Source organism: Elaeis guineensis, chromosome 11 (assembly GCF_000442705.2).
Source record: "Elaeis guineensis isolate ETL-2024a chromosome 11, EG11, whole genome shotgun sequence".
Taxonomy (NCBI): Eukaryota; Viridiplantae; Streptophyta; class Magnoliopsida; order Arecales; family Arecaceae; genus Elaeis; species Elaeis guineensis.
Genome location: NC_026003.2, coordinates 26871246 through 26884592, shown reverse-complemented (window position 1 = coordinate 26884592; position 13347 = coordinate 26871246). Strand labels below are relative to the sequence as shown.

The window sequence follows — 13347 nt, the reverse complement described above, 5'->3', positions numbered from 1 at the left end:
AGCCTCTACGGTTGGTCCACTCGAAGTCCTGCACTGATCGATTCCTGCAGGGGTTCTAGCTCGCGATGAAACCACCAGATGGCTGATTTGATTTCTTCTTTCTTTGGATCTCCCAGATTCCTCTAGATCTTAAGATGAAGTACAAGGAGGAAGAAGTGGTGATGGAAGAAGACAAGATGAGAACTCTCTCTCTTTCCTCTCTTCCCAAAACCTTAGATCTAATCTAGGTTTTCTCTAACCCCAGAGGAAAGGGCCTTCCTCTAACTCACATGCCTAAGATAGGCCACCCAACCCTAGACCTCATGCCCCAACAAAAACCCTAACTCACACTGGTTGTGATCTCTCTTTTTGTTGCACAAAGGGAGGGTTTTTATAGATGTGGCAGTGGGGTGGTTTGGATGAAATCAAACTCTCACCAATCTTAAATTCAAATTGAATTCAAATTCAATGGATCAACTACTTGATCCTTATCAAACCAGCTCTTGATCCTTATCAAGAGTGGCTGACCAAGGAGCTTTTGGCATGGAGTTCCATCACACAAAATCAGATTTGTGTGATGAGAAGAGTAGGGCATTCCAAGGGTGGTCGGCTAGAAGAGTCCAAGCTGATTTGGACTCTTGGATTTCATCCAATTAGTTCTCATCTAATCAAATTAGGTTAGACCAAATTGAACAACTTGAACCCAATCTAATTAGGTTCCAAGTCTAATTAAATCAAAATTTAATCAAGTATAATTTTTGATCAAAATCAAAAATCAATCACCCTTAGCAATTAGGTCAATCTAATTGAATCTAATTCAATCCGCCTTGAACCAAATTTTATTGCTCAATCAAATTGAGCCAATCAAGTATCTAATTGCTTGTTAATCCTTCTTTAATTCACTAACCCTTAGTGAATTAATTCATCATAACTTTTGTATTAAGTTAACCATCAAGATGATTAAACTCTAGAATTATTCTCAATCGTTGATCAGCCACATGATCAGACAGAAATTTTTTTTTGAGTATGACCTCATAGGTTCGAACCTAAGTCGATAGCACAGGAACAACTTTCTGAACCAATCGATGCAACCATCTAGCAATGAGATTGGATGTCTGGATAGGTCGAATGATTGCAAAGCAACATTCAAAAATCTACAGACGTATGGTTATCATATAATTTATTCCTTTGATCCTAATGCTCAAGGTGATCTAAGGTTTAACTGTTAACCTTGTAATAGTCAACCACATTATTTCTCAACTTTTTAAATCCATCATATGGATTACCTTAGTTAAGATTTTACTAAATTGAAATACAGTGATGCATTAACTCCATCAATTTGGAGGGGTCAATCTCATCTTGACTCAAACACCGACTACCATAAGTACTTGACTGTATCCAAAAATCTTCAATCATTGAATTAAAAATTCAGATAGTTCAGCATCAAAGTACAGTGAGTTGCTTGCAAGTCATTGTGGTGATTTTAGATCAGAGGGACACTTATATCTATACCCTTCACGAGCTACTCTTAGCAGTAAAGTGCTCCACAGTTGGTCACGTTCAATGAGATATACTCCTAGTTGAATGTATGCCCTAAAAGCTCATCTTGACTGATGCATATCATATTTTTAGGATATGATTTTATACTTAATGTGTAGTTTTAATTTTATTCATATTGTATGTGTCCATGAATCATCTGAGAAATTAATAAGATGATGACACATATTCTCAAAAAATTAAAAATTTAAGGCATGTATCATTGATAATTAATTCTTAAATTGCTCTTCATCATAAGATCATTATGGGGATGGTGATTGATCTAGATAGACTGGTGCCTGGATCACTTCTCTGGACAGATGAGTCTCGAGTCTGTGGTGTAAGGATACTAAGGTGGGAGTACAGATGGTTGTTAGAGAACAACTAGCACTGAGCGTGACCAACATAAGAAGTCACATAGATGTCTGCTCACTCGTTAATGACTTTCTCGATGCTGTAGTAGTGTGACTGGTCCTTTGACCTATGGTCCATGGCTGCTCACAGTGAGGCTGCTGAAGTTTGACTACACATAAATATCGCCTCAATGAGTCTTTGTAGTGAATGTTGACGATAGTTGATCCACTGTAAGAGCAATATGTACATATAGATAGGATCTATTGATCTTATCAGAAATGAGTAGTCTATGTGATTTATGAAACTGAGTTCAAAAGTCCTTAACCAAGGTAGTGTGATTGATGCAAAGAGTTTTCATAGATATTCACAGTATGAACTCAAGTTGAATAAATTTTACATATGACTGATGATGGATTCGATAAGTTATCCATAATCTCCATCTAGTTGGAACTCATGATAGAGGGACTGTATCACACGTTAATTACACCTAGAGATTCATCATATTTTATTCTGTTAGATTGTCACTACATACTACTAGGTGTCATTGGTGGATTGTAGGCTCATAAGCATCATCTTGATGATCGATGATCTTTGATGGATAGAGTTAGAATATTTTCAATCTATTGAAAAAAGTTTCGATGATATTGTGATAGAAATCATAATATACCTCACTATCAGACAGAATAGAATCTATTATTGGATTTGTGCCCTAAAAACTAATTGATGGCTGACACATTATGTAATTCTAGGGCCTAAACTTGTACTTATAATCTTTTTATTATCAATAAAGGATTTTTTTATTTTAATCATGTTCATGTCCATGATTTGTCCTAGAAATTAACAAAGATGATTTTTTATATATTCTTAAAGAGTTAAGAATTTGAGACATGCATTAATTAGTGATTAATTTCTAAATACTTCTGATCAAAGGATCATCATGGAGGATAGTAATCAATCCATTTGAGATCGATGCACGGTTCACCTCCCTTGTGGGCAGATGAGTCTCGGGTCTGCGGTATGAGATACTGGGGTGAAGGTGTGGGTGGTTATTAGAGAATAACTTACACTGAGCATGACCAACATGAGAACCATATGGACATCTACTCACTTGTTAGTGGTCTTCTCAATGCTGCAGTGGTGTGAGTGGTCCTTTGACTTGCAATGCCATTGGCTATTCGCAGCAAGGCTACTAGGTTTGACTGTATGTTCTTTTGGTCCCTTGCCATTCGGGTCTTTACTGTGAATGTTGGTTTTAGTAGGTTCAGGTTCGCTGTTTGGAATAGAATGCATCTAGATGGAATCTATCGACCTTGGTAGAAAAGGAGAAGTCTTATGCGATTTGCGAGACTGAGATCAAAAAATATTTAGCCAAAGCAAGTGTGAATACTAAAAAAGAGTTTTCATGGGATTCACAAATAAATTCGAGTCAAGCCAATCTTACGTATGACTGATGATGGGGTCTGACGAATTCTTCATGACCTCCATCAAGTCAAGACTCATGATAGAAGGACTAAATCATATGATAACTGTATCTAGAGATTCATACTTTTATTCCACTAGATTGCCACTATATACTGCTAGGTGTCACTGGTAGATTGTGAGACTCATCGGACGTCATCTTGATGATCGATGATCCTCGAAGGGTAGACTTGAAAATGTTCCAATCTATCGAAAAGAATTTCGATGATATTATGATGGAGGTCATAATATATCTCACTACCAGATAGAATGAAACTTTTGGGGTCACACATTAAGAGATTTAATCTCGAATTTGCCAATTGAGCTTATAAAGTTTCAATTGAATTAGGATTTATTGAAATCCTATTAGGTTTATGAGAACTATGCTAGCACATGGTTAAACATAATTCTTCTCGAGATTTTGATTTGATCAAGTTATAGCCTTGAACCTAACCTAAATTCAGTTGGGTTTAATTGGACTCTTAATTATGAGCCCAAAAAAATTTGATTAAGTCAATTAGTTGGCATAAATATCCTAATATTATCTCTTCTTTATCTCCTAATTATCTCTAAGTGTGCATGTGGAATGGATGGAAGTTTGGGTGGCGCCTTCCTTCTCTTTTGGCAAGAATTAGATGCCAAATCCTAGAGGAGCCCACCCCCTCTTATGTGGCATGGTGTGGGGGAGAGAGAGATGGGGCCATGCCCCTTCTTATTTGGATAGAAACCCTATTATGGGGTGCTAAGAGTTGGCCACCAACTACCTGACATGTATTCCTATGGTGCCTCTTGTACATGCTTAAAAAGATTGATCATATACTATTTATATCTGATTTTAATTGGAATAAATCAGAATAAAAAGATAAAGGATTCTTATGAGATAAGGATCTACCTTTTTACGATAATTAGATTCCTATTATGTGTCAGAGGAGTGCCTATATAAAGGGTATGTCTCTAGGATTTTTAGATAATTGATTTTTGATGAAAAATCTCTCCCTCTCCCTTCTCCATGCCCCCTTTCCTCCCTTTCTTCTCTTCCATGCCCAAGAGTTGGGCATCCCCTTTTTTCATACGCCAAGAGGTGCTGCTTTGTCTTCAAAAGTGAAGAACGAGAAGAAGAAGAAGAAGACTGCTGATCAAGAAGTTGATCCCGTAGTTCAGATCAAGATATTGATCAAAGTGCTGAAGGTTAAGATTCTTCTTGAAAAGAAGAGTCTTCTATAGAGAGAAATCAGTTTGAGATTGATCTCGATGGATATCCATAGAGGTTGGATACGTGTGTGGCTCGAGCATCTACGAATCCATGATCATTAGAAGCGATGAATATCTACCCGCATCAAGGTAATGAGATATGATCTCATATTTATTTCTAAATTTAAGATTGTATATATGTGTTTTCTCCTAAACTTGGGTAGGATTAAATTTGATCTCTTGCATGTGGTGTTAAAGGGTTTAACCTATTTTATTTTTCACTATGTATTTTAAAAGTTTTGAAATTTACACATGCTGTCTATCTGATTTTTTAACAGTGATATCAGAGCTACAGATTTTTAAAAATATATATGATCTAATTTTTAAATTAGATCCAAAAGTTTTGATGATTTAAAATCAATTTTATACTGATATAAGATTATCCTGGTATAGGGTTTACCTCCTATATTTCAAAGATTGTCCTAGCACCAGATTGATCAATTTTAAAATTTATTTTTAAAATAATTAAATTAAATCTTTTAGATCTAAAAATTAGCATATATGATATATTTAATTTGAGTTTACATCTAAAATTAGAATGATTAAAAATTCACATCAAACTGATATAAGGTTGTCCTGATATAGGGTTTACCTCCTATATTGTAAAGATTGTCCTAGTTTGATGTGAATAGATTTTTGAAAAGATATTTTTAAAATATTTTAATCATTATTTTAGATCTGATTTTATATGTATTTGATATATGTAAATTTAATTTTAGATCTAAAATTTAATATATATGTGATGCATATTTAATTTAGATTTGAAACTACATGTATTTGATATATGAAATTAGGTTTAGATCTGAAACAGTTTCAAGATTATAAGCCACTAATTACGTGCAATAAAATATAATCTAAAAAACTATTTTTAGATCTGAAATTGTATTGTTACATGTGGGTATGAGATGAATAAATTAGGTTTAAGTGATCAAACTATAATTAGGGTCTAATTGATTAGATCAGGCTAGATCCCATTTTTGATTTTGAGTAGTTGATTGAACCTAATCGATGGATTATTAGGATCAAAAGGGCTCAAAGTCGAGTTTAGATGTGGTTGGTTGCATCAATTCATATTTTGATATAAATTGATTAACTCAAGATTGAATTTGGCTCAGTGGTTCGGACCCATTTCAATTGGTTAATTTAATCAATTCTAATCAGCCAATTTGGTGTCTATAGCAAGTATTTAAATGGTGGTTATTTAACTGATTTTGTTGCCTGACCTAGTCAATTTTGATTGGTGTCTAAGAAAAGCAACGGGAGGACCCCCATGCATTTTAACTTACCTGACCATCTTGGGAGATTCAGTTTTATGTTAGGTTACTTGTTGACTCGACTTCACCCATGCCGACTAGGATGGTTAGACATATTGATGTGCTAACCTAATTTAATCAGTTGGATGTCAGATCTACTGATTTAGAAGAGACCTAAACCCAAATCTTTTTATTAAATATTATGTCTAGAGGTCTTCCATTATTGTAGAGATGCGGGTGCCTTCCAGACGTTGATCATTCTCGATTGGTTACAGTGGTTTGATTGCATCAGGAAGGTACAATCATTCTATTGATATTTGATGTTTCAGGGTAGAGATGGGGTTGGATCCAATAACTGTTAGGTGAGGATCCCAATGATGTCTTTGCACCTACTGGTGAACGATGGGTCTGACTTAACTAAGAAATATGCTAATAACTATTAGTTGAGGCCATAGGACTTAGAGATTAAGCCCACTATATCTTGCTTAGTGAAGCAATGGATAAAGTATTATCCACTCGTTAGTCTGTACTCACCAATAACTATTAGGTGAGGTGTGTATAGATTAATGGGATCGCAGTACCCATTTGAAACCGATCGCGTATAGGTTTTCATTTCTCCATTCGAGAAGTGTGGAAGATTCGAAGAAATAGTAGAAGTCTTTGTTTATTTTTAAAGTCCCTAGAACAAATAATTTTATAAATATAAAATCTAACTAAAAACTATTCTCTCTGCAGACAATCATGTCCCTTAGCCTAAATCCTCGATACAAATAGGTTGACCGACATAAATTATAAAGACTGGCTCTAAAATATGAGAATTATTCTTAATTTCAAAAAATTCATACATGTCCTAGACAAGAAAGTGCCTGTGTTACCTGCTCGCCCATCCACTGATCAACGAGCTGCACTTGAGAAGTTGATGGATGAAAATAACAAGGCAAAGTGCTACATCTTGGTATCCATGTCTAATGATCTTCAGCAACAGCATGAAGACATGAGGACTGTCAGAGAAATGCTGGTTCTCCTGCAAGAGTTGTATAATGAACAGAGTCGCACAGCTCATTTTGAGGTCTCTTGGAGACTTTTCAGAGTGAAGATGTGTGATAGACAGTCTGTCAATGATCATTGTCTGACAATGATCAAAGACATAAAGGAGCTCCAAAAGCTCGAAATGAACATAGACAAGAAACTGTAGGTGGATCTGATCCTCTAATCTCTTTCTAATTTATATGGGTAGTTCATTATAAACTACCATATGAATAAGATCGATGCTATTTTGTCTGAGTTATTGAATATGTTGGTGATTGCAAAGGGCACCTTGAAGAGTTCAAGGGGCACAGTTCTAGCTATGGAGTGGGCTTCCTTCAAAAGAAAGTCTTCTTTTAAGAAGAAAAAAAGACCCACAAAGAAGCAGAAGAATGAAGCCAAGCCCAAGAAACAAATTCCTAAGAAGGCCAATGATAAAGAAAAATATTTTCATTACAACATCGAAGGCCACTAGTGTCCGACCTACCTGGCAACTGTCAAGAGTAGGAAGAAGGATGGGCCTTCTGAAGGTATGCCTGAAATACTCGTTATCGAAACTAATCTAACAGTTTCCTCTTCTTCTAGTTGGATTCTTGATTCTGGTTCAAGTGCTCATTTGTACACTTCTATGTAGGATCTTGAAGAAGTTAGGAGGTTGAGGAAAGGCAAGATCACTCTTCGGCTCGGCAATGGAGCAAGGATTGCTGCTGTGGCCATCAGAACCTATCCTCTGCAACTACCATTAGGATTTAGTTTATTTTTGAAAGACTGTTACTATGTACCTATAGCCAGTAAAAATTTGATTTCTATTTCTGTACTGATACAGGATAATTATAATTTTTATTTCAATAAAGACATGTATTCTATTTATTTTAGAAATAAACTTGTAGTATGTGCTTTCTTGATGGATGGTCTTTACCATTTGCATATCAATGTAAGCGTAAACAATAACGAGCAAATAGTGAATGCCATATAGTCTAAGAGACCTAGAGATAGGATCAGCCAAAAATATCTGTGGCACCTTAGGCTAGGCCATATTGGAGAAGATAGACTCAATAAACTGAAGAAAGATGGTCTTCTTGGACCATTGACTTTCGAGTTTTATCCAATCTATGAATTATATTTTCAAAAAAAAATAGCCAAGCTGCCCTTTGTGGGATAAGGGGAAAGGGCCACTGAGATATTAACCCTAGTACATACTGATGTGTGTGGTCCATTCGATGTATAAGTCAGAGGTGGCTATATCTACTTTATAATTTTTATCGATAATTTTTCATGATATGGGTTTGTGTATTTGATGCACCAAAAATCTGAAATATTTGAAAAGTTCATAGAGTTCAAATATGAAGTAGCAAAACAGATCGAAAAATTCATAAAGATTCTTCGATCAGATTGAGAAGGAGAATAACTTAGTGGAGAATTTCAGACCTATCTTAAAGAAAATGGTATAGTATCACAGTGGATACCTCTAGGAATACCTCAGCTCAATAGGGTATCTAAAAGGAGGAATCAGACCCTATTAAATATGGTCCGATCCATGATGAGCTTCACAGATCTTCTTGACTTCCTCTGGGGACATGCTTTGCTTACTGCGATTCATCTTTTGAATCAAGTTTTCTCTAAATCTGTTCCTACCACACCATATAAATTATGGCATGGTAAGAAGCCAACTCTTGGGTATCTCAAGATTTTGGGAAGCAATAGCAGGCAGATAAGTTAGAGGTAAGGTCCTTTAGGGCTCGTTTTATAGGATATCCTAAGAAAATCATAGGATACTACTTGTATCTTTCTGAGGATCACAATGTAATTGTGAGCTATCATGCTGTCTTCTTGAAAAAAGAGTTTATCCAAGATGGAGGCAGTGGGAAGAAGATTGAGCTCAAAGAGAAAGTCTCTAAAGAGCATCGAGTCTAAGAACTTGAACCCAATAATGAGCCAATAGATGTGATACCTCCTTCACCTCATAGATCAAATAGGGTCTCTCATCCTCCCGAAAGATACTTAGGTATTCTTACAAAGAATTTAAGGAAGCATTTCTTGTGGGAGATAAGGATATTAGGAATGATCTCAAAACCTACCATGAGGCAATATTAGATGTAGACTTTGAGAAATGGATAGATGCGATGAAGTCAGAAATTGACTCCATGCATTCCAATCAGGTTTGGTCCTTAGTAGATCCATCTGAAGGTATTGTACCTATTGGGTGTAAATAGATTTACAAAGAAAGATTAGGTCGGATGGTAAGGTAGAGACCTATAAAGCAAGGCTAATCATGAAAGGTTATAGTCAATATGAAGGCATTGACTATCATGAAATCTTTTTGCCCATAGCCATATTGAAATCCATCCATACTCTACTTGCCATAGCACCATTTCATGATTGTGAAATTTGACAAATGGATGTGAAAACTGCCTTCCTAAATGGATATCTCGAGGAAGATATCTATATGGAGCAGCCTCTGAATTTCATGTCCAATGATAGTGATCACAAGATCTGCAAGCTGGAAAGGTCTATTTATGGACTTAAGCAAGCATCTCAGAGTTGGAACATTTGCTTCGATGATGTGATCAAAATATTTGATTTCATCAAAAATGAGGAGGAATTGTGTGTGTACAAAAAGGTCAGTGAGAGCACTATCATATTCTTCATATTGTATATGGATGACATCCTCCTGATTGAGAATGATATTCCCATGCTGATATCGGTCAAAGTATGGTTGTCGAAAGATTTTGCCATGAAAGACATAGGAGAAGCTTCCTACATTCTTGGTATAAAGGTCTATAGAGATAGATCTAAGAGAATGATAGGACTCTCATAGCATATGTACATAGAGGAGGTGTTGAAGAGGTTCAGCATGAAAAACTCCATGAAGAGTCTTTTGCCCTTTAGACATGGCATCATCTCTCTAAGAAGATGCATCCTGACACACCTAAGAAGATCCGGTGCATGAGCAAGATCCCTTATACTTCGGCAATAGGGAGCCTCATATATGTCATGTTATGTACATGTCCTGATATAGCATGCACTTGCTGTGAGTGTCATGAGTAGATATTAGACAAATCTAGGTGAAGAACACTAGATTGCTATTAAGAACATCCTTAAGTACTTGAGAAGAACTAAGGATTTGATGTTGGTCTTTGGTGGAGGATCGAAGTTGAAAGTTGAGGGATACACCGATTTAGATTTTATGGCTGATATCGATGATAAAAAGTCTACATTCGAGTGTATCTTCTTGTGTAATAGTGGTGCGGTTAGCTGAAAAAGTTTCAAGCAGTCGATCATTACAGATTCGATCATGGAAGCCGAGTACATCGCCGCCTTTGAAGCTACTAAGGAAGTCTCTTGGTTCAAGAAGTTTGTTGCAGAGCTGGGAGTGATGCCATCAGATGTCATTGTACTACACTATGGCAACAATGATACCATAGCCCCCACTAAGGAGCCAAGGTCTCATCAAAAGTCTAAGCACATAGAGCGGTGATAAACACTTAATTTAAGTCATTTAAAGCAAAAAATTATAGTTAATTTATTTTATTTATTAAAAATTTGATACTTCTTTTTATGTTTTATAGGAAAGGTGATCGCTGATATAAAGAGTCTGATTCATAGATCAAAAAGACTCAAGTTTGAAGAAAATTAGACTTAAAATAAAATTAAAATAAAAGAAGGATGCATACAGTATTATAGAAAATGAAGATACTATGCAAGGAATCCAAAAAGAATATAGGCGTCATTTTAAAGAAACAAAAGTTTCTTTTTGGTAATCAAAAAAAAGGAGTGCTTCCTAACAGAGTGTGGGCGTGCGCGTGTGCGGAAGTGGGCTTGCGCGAGCAGGCGCGAGCGAGTGAGCGCGGGCACAAGCGAGTTGCAGCGCAGGCGAGAGCGGAGGAGCGGATGAGGCAGCGGGTGTGCAGGGTTCGTGGGAACAGACGAACAGATGGACCTGAAAATAAAAGGAAAAAATATATATTTGGAAATACTTCAAAGGAAGAATTTGTATTTTCTTTATCTACTTGTGATCTTTTCATCTCATCCATTCATCTTTTAGTCCTTAGTATTTTCTTTAGTCCCACATCGAAAAACTATGTAAAACTCCTCCCTCCTAACACCTATAAAAAGGCTTTTGTACTCCCATTGGAGGGGGAGCCCAGAAATTCTTCTAGAGCCTTGCATAGAGAAAGAGAAAGGGACTACTCCATGAGCAGCTAGGCTAGCAGTCTCGAGAGTGGAGAAAAAATTTTGTAACGATACAGAGATGGTTTATTGTTCTAAACTTTCTTGTATTTCTTTATATGCAATAAAGATTATACTTTTTATTTAAATCATCATGAGTTCTTTATTTGCTCTCTTTCATATGCTTTTATTTATGCTTTCCTGTTAGATTAATATTAGGACCAACTTTTACTTTTCAGAGATGCACCGTGATCTACGGGTACAGGGCGTGCTGAGGAAAGAAGAGTTGTTTACCTAGTACTTTCCAAAGATGCACCGTGATCTATGGGTATGGGGCGTGCCGAGGAAAGATAGGTATTTTTTTAAGATTAATTGTATCTATTTAAATATAAAAAAAAGAGATACAACTCTACTAGTGCAAAATTAATTCAAAACTCTCGAGCTCTTTATTTTCTAATTACATCAATTTTTAGATAATTTATTTTCTAAATCAAAACAATGCTTCTTTCTTTTATTTTGCAATCTCAACTTAGTCCAAGGTCCCTGAGGATACGATCTCGACTCATCCTACCTACGTAGTGAGTAGAGTTATTTTTGGTGCTATCAACGACTACGCATCAAATTTTGGCGCCGTTGCCGGGGACCTTGGCATGGTTGCAAAAAAAAAAAAATACTGACATTTCATAACACTTAACTAAAATAGCGTAGCCTCAAATATAAAAATTTTTAATTTGATTGGACACCTTGTTTCTTTGCATTGCATCTCCATAATTAATTTTAAGGGTGCAACCCATTAACTAAGATAAGGTAGGGATTTGATCACCCTTCTTTGGCCCACAAATCACTCCCTTGCATTTGCATAACCTAGACCTTAATCTAAAATTAATTAGATGTTGACCCTAAGGATTTCAAGCTCATTAGGATAAGTGACCCTGAGAGTTGAACCAGGTTAGACTTGGTTAGCTAGCTGGTATCTAAGCAAGTGGTTTGTGAGATGACTGGGCCCGAAGGAAGGTGGTTTTTAATTGGTTCCGTTCGCTGACCTGGCCAATTTAATTGGTGTCTAAGGAAAGCAACGGGGGGACTCCCACCAACCTTACACTTACCTGGCCAATTGGTTGGTCAAGCTCCGACTTGGAGGGCTTGAAGGCTAACTACAGTTAGGAGCTGTCTAGAACTAGGGTAACTTTAGGATAGAGAGTCCACTGCGTGCTAACTTGATTGTAATTAAAATCTAACCACAACTAATTCTTCTATTAGTTTTAGGACTTCTTAGGATCTCTTCTTTAGAACTCTTTTCTCTCTTCTCTTCTCCTCTTAATAAAAAAAAAGAGAGAAAAATTCTTAACAGACTAGGATAGTCCTACATAGACCTTTTAGTTGCATGTTAGGTCGACGATCACTAAAACCCGACTTGCAACCATTAGACGAAAAATTAGAAAAGACTCTTAGGACTATCCGAGTTAGAAACATGGCTGCACCTAGTGAGGCTAATCCTCCACGCTCATTGAGAGAATATTTCACTCCATCCTCGTATACTTACTCTCCATGCATTCAAGCACCTCCAGTAGAAGCCACCCAATATGAGATTAGGTCTAGCATTATTCAAATATTGCCATCATTCTATGGACTTAGTAACGAGGACCCATACAAACACTTGGATGAATTTCTTGAAATTTGTTCCATAGTAAAAATCTAAAACTTCTCTGATGATGCCCTTAGGTTGAAACTGTTTCCTTTCTCACTTAAGGACAAAGCCAAGCATTGGTTAAACTTCTTAAACTCTATAACCATTTCAACTTGGGATCATCTTCAGAGAGAATTTCTCAAGAAATACTTTTCAATTGAAAAAATAAATCAAATTAAAAAAGCTATCACCAATTTTTTCCAATTGGAGGGTGAACTTTTTCATGAGACATGGGAAAGGTTAAGGGACCTCATTCGTAAATGTCCACACCATGCTATCCCTAAATGACAACTTTGTCAGTATTTTTATGATGGTCTATCGGAGAAATATCGACAAATGATTGATACATCATATGGTGGGACATTCATGCTAAAGAGTAAGGATGAAGCCTGGCAGCTCTTTGAAACACTTAGTGAGAATTTCCTACATCATATGTCTGCCACCTCTAGAGAACAACCCATGCTTCAACAAAAAAGAAGTAGAATTTATCAGATTGGAAACATCATGGATATCCACAGTAAGGTAGATGAACTATCCCAAAATTAGACCGTCTTCTAAATACTGGACAATCCCCGATTCCACCTAACCCAATCCAAGAAGTTTGTGCATTGTGTGCAAGTCCGAACCATTTTG

General features: G+C 36.4%; 1 non-coding gene across 1 annotated transcript; it reads right to left on the bottom strand.

Annotated features, from left to right (window-relative positions):
- Positions 1-12886: 12886 nt before the first annotated feature.
- On the bottom strand, positions 12887-12992 carry LOC140852711 (small nucleolar RNA R71). Its single transcript, XR_012135613.1, has one exon. It is a non-coding gene; the product is annotated as a small nucleolar RNA R71 (small nucleolar RNA).
- Between the last annotated feature and the right edge of the window lie 355 nt (positions 12993-13347).